We start from the raw sequence: 4,571 nt of genomic DNA, 5'->3' as shown, positions 1-4,571 counted from the left end.
GCATAGTTTCACTTGGTGGAATCGTATTAAAATCTGGCTTGACAAGTATAATTTGTGTTGCACAGGTTCCTTTTCAAAGTAAAGGCTTATGTAATTCTATGGTTGGATATCTGAATAATTAAAGGTTTTCAGTTGATTTAATCATTTCTTTGGCTGGAGAAATTGCTCAGTAGTTAAGAGCACTGGCTGCTCTTGCAGAGATCCTGGGTTCAACTCCCAGTACCTACATGATGGCTAACAATTGGGAGGAACTCTAGTTCCAGGGGATCTGGTGCCCTCTTCTGGTCTCTGTGGGCATTACACAAATGTGTGCACTTACTTACATGCAGGTAAAACATTCACATAAAAATAAATTTAAAATTTTAAATGAAATAATTACTGTATGGCATTTCATAGTTGTGTCTTTTAAAAATATTTGAGTGTTTCATGTGCAATTCCTACAGAGACCAGAAGAGGGCATTGGATCCCCTGGAAGTGGTGTTACAACTGGCTGTTAGCCGTCGTGTGCATGCTGGGAACTAAACCCAGGTCCTCTGCAAGAGGAGTCAGTGCTCTTAGCCTCTGAACCATCTCTCCAGTCCATAGTTTTATGTCTTTTTTTTTTTTTTTTTTTTAAGTTTTTGAGACATGGTTTCCCTATAGCCCCAAGTAGTCTGGAACTTGTTCCATAGACCAGGGATCTCAATCTCACAGAGATCTGCCTGCCTCTGCCTTCTGAGTGCTGGGACTAAAGATGTGCACCACCATACCTGGCCAGTTTTATGTCTTAAAATCTACTTATGCTTTGATATATGTATGTGCCTTAGTTCAGTCAGTTAGTTATAACAAAAAATGCAAACTGGGTAGTTTATACAGTAGAGATGGGTTTCTCATCATTCTAGAGAATCCAGGATCTAAGCAGGGGCCAATTTGTCTGCTGAGGGCCCATTTCTCATAGATGGTACCTTTTTGCTGTGTCCTTAAATGGCAGAAGGGGCAAATATCTTTCTGCTTTTCAGGAAACTAAGGCTAGTCTGGGCTGTATAGCAAGTTCCGGGCTAAACTGGGCTTCAACAGGAGACCCTGCTTCAGAGAGAGAGAAAGAGAGAGGAGGGGGGGTAAGAAAGAGAAAGAAAAGAAAGAAAGAAAGAGGAAGGAAGGAAGGAAGGAAGGAAGGAAGGAAGGAAGGAAGGAAGGAAGGAAGGAAAGGCTGTATAGATTGGCTTCCACTTCTAAAGCTAAGGGAGAAATTGAGATCTTTTAGAACAAAGAAAATGCAAGAACTGGGTCACAGTACCTTACCTCTTCCAAATGCTGTCCCTTTCCTATTCATGTAAGAAGGCAGAGCTGGAGGGGTTAAAGCTCCAACACAATTCACTAGTAACCTCTCTCTCCCTCTCTCTCTCCCTCTCAAGGTTTCCTTACTCTTCTTGATTTAGGGCACTTTTAGCTTCTGGCAGTCGTGGTTTTTCACTGTAGGCTAACAGGAGAGTGGAGCAGACAACACACAAGACTACAGGTTGTGCAAGACCACAGTGATTTTATAGCATCCTGGGCATTCCACATCCATGAAGTAAGAATTGGGGCTCTGCACCAGGCACTTCTTTTATTTCCTCTTTTCTTTTGGAGAGGGATAGAGATCCTTTGCCAGAGGCATGTTCTAGTAGGGAGGTTGTCACCAGTGGAAAGTACCTTCTCTCTTTTGACAGGTTCTCATGTAGCCCAGCCTAGTCTCTGTTAGGGTCCTTGACTCGGTGGGTCTCTTCTGGAGAACAAATGCACGAGTATGGAGATGCAAAAATCAAGCAGAGTTTTATTAAACCAGCTAGCTGGGGCCGACCGTCCTTCCAAGACATGCAGGTCTGGTTAGAGCGATCGACCCTGAGGCAATTTTAGGTAAAGATTATATAGGCTCCCACAACCATTACACAAAAGCCCGCGTTTATACAGCCAATAGTTTCAAAGCAAGCATTTCACAAACCAGTAACTTTAAAACAAGGAAAATGTTACAACTCCCTTCAGGTGTCTCAATCAGGGAGAGATTGTTGGTATGTGCCTGGCACGACTCTTTCCTGTTATCTTGTGTAAGCAGACATGTCTACATGACATGACACAGAACAGGTCAGGCTCCAGGGGCTGTAGCACTTGCCTCTATCTCCAGATGCCTGTGTCTCCAGTTGAGTTAATTGGTTACAAGCAGTAAATTTAAACAAGTAAATTCAAGCAGTAAATTCAGACAAGCAGTATATTCAAACAAGCAGTAAATTCCTCTTTCCCTAACAGTCTCGAACTCACTAGATAGCTGAAGATGACCTCTAATTTCTGATCCCCCTATCTCCATCTCCCAGTGCTGGGATTACAAACATGTACCATCAGGCCTAGTTTATGTGGTGCTGGGAAGTGAATGGATGTTAAGCAAGCAGTCCATCAGCTGAGGCATATCCCAGCCCCTCTAGTTGTGCTAGTTACTTTTCTGGTTTTTGTGACCAAATACCTGGCAAATCAACTTAAGGGAGCAAGGATTGCTATTGGCTCATGATTCAGGGAATACAGCCAATCACAATGGGGAAGGTGTGTTGGCAGGACCAGCTGGTGTCCATGGTGTCCAGAGTGTGAAGCTACTTGCTTTCCTGTCCTCAGATCTAGAAGCAGAGAGACTCTGGACCAGAAGTGGAGCCAGCCTAGAACCCTCAAAGTCCTCTCCCACAGTCATGCCCTATGCCCAAAAGTTTCTACAACCTCCCAAACAGTGCCACCAGAACCTGTGGGAAACATTTTATATCCAAACCATAACAGTATTTTGTACTCAGTAAAAATGGGTTTCCTTTTATAGTGTTGGAGCCCTGGGTGATTTTCTCTAGTGGATGTCTTCTTTTCAGAGGCTGGAAACAGAGCATAGCCGATCTTAAAACGTCTGTTGACATCTTGCTACATGAGGACACATCAAATATTTTAGGAGAGATGGGATATTAAGGTTTCATTTGTTAATTTTAATTTTAATTTTTAATTATTTATTTTAAATTTATTTTTATTTTCTGTATATGAGTTTTTTGCCTGCATGCGTGTAAGTCCACCCATGTCATGCAATGTCCACGGAGGCCAGAAGAGAGTGTCAAATTCCATATAAGTGGAGTTATAGATGATTGTTAGCCACCATGTGAGTGCTGGGAACTGAACCTGGGTCCTCTGCAAGAAGAACCAGGACTCTTAACCTTGAGCCATCTCTAGGTTTATTTGTATTTTATTTTATTATTATTTTTTATGTATATGAATGTATTGCCTGCATGTATGTAAATGCACCTGGTCATGCAAAGACTGTGGAGGCCAGAAGAGGGTGTCAGATTCCCTGGAACAGGAAAAGGGCAGTTTTTAGCTGCCATGTGGGTGCTGGGAATTGAACCTGGGTCTTTTGGAAGAACAGCAAGTGTTCTCAACCGCTGAGCCATCTCTCAGCCCTATTTTAATCTTTTGTATGTATGAATGTTTTGCCTGCATGTATGTAAGTGCATCATGTACATGCAATGCCTGTGGAGGCCAGAAGAGGGTGACAGATCCCCTGGAACTGGAGTTACAGACAGTTGATGTCATGTGGGTGCTGGATACAAAACCCGGGTCCCCTAGAAGAGCAGCCAGTGCTTCTAACCTCTGAGCCATCTCTCCAGCCCCCACATTAAGTATTTTGAGGGTTGCGAGGCTTGAGTACTTTAGAACTAATTTTATACCTCATAGCAGAAAATTGCAGGACCAAGCCACAATCACATGGCAGCTGCACCAGTGATACTCAGTTCACCTAGTTTTTTAGGAGGCCCATGAATGCTCCTGCTCCTTGATGGAGTGGGGTGCCCAGGCATGAAGTAGTTGTCAAGATGCCAGTGAGGATGAGGTCAGTATTCCAGGGCTGAAGTTACCATAGGTTAGCCAAGGTCAGCTAAGGTCAACCAAACTATGTTATGTCATACTTTTAGGAATGGCTTAAGGAAATTGTAGCATAAGAGTTGCAGTTGCCACCACAAGTCACAAATATATAGAAAAGTGACATAATTGTTTATCTGGATGACTTACTTCAGCTGTCTGCATCATGAGAACATCCAAGGTGTTCATACTTTGCTGATGGGAATATGTTTGGGTAGAGCCATCCCAGAAAGCCATGAAATTAAAAGAGTAAGTACTCCATGCTTCTGCAGTTCTGGTGTGGGTGCATCACCTGCAACAGGAATCTGTAACCCTTTTCTGTAAAGGACCAGACAGTAAATGGCCTGGGCTTCACAGGCCAGGAGGTCTCTTCTATAGCTACTCAATCTACTGTGATTGTCAGTCAGTGGACAACGTGTAAGTAAATGGGTATTTGTATTCTGATAAAACTTTGTGAGTATTTAATTTGAATTTCATATAATTTTGGCATGGGACAAAGTATTTTCTCTTCCTTTTTTTTTCCCTCAATCATTGGAATCAGGCTGCTGTGAGACGGCTTGTTGGACAAAAGCACTTGCTGTATAAACCTAAATTACCTGAGTTTGATCCCCAGATACCACCATGGAAAGAGAAAACTGACTCTAAAAGGTGTATCCTAATTGTCTACATGTACTCCATAG

This window comes from Nannospalax galili, unplaced genomic scaffold, assembly GCF_000622305.1.
Source record: "Nannospalax galili isolate Female #2095 unplaced genomic scaffold, S.galili_v1.0 scaffold236, whole genome shotgun sequence".
Lineage (NCBI taxonomy): Eukaryota > Metazoa > Chordata > Mammalia > Rodentia > Spalacidae > Nannospalax > Nannospalax galili.
The sequence above is the reverse complement of the archived record's forward strand: the minus strand, read 5'-3'. Positions refer to the sequence as shown.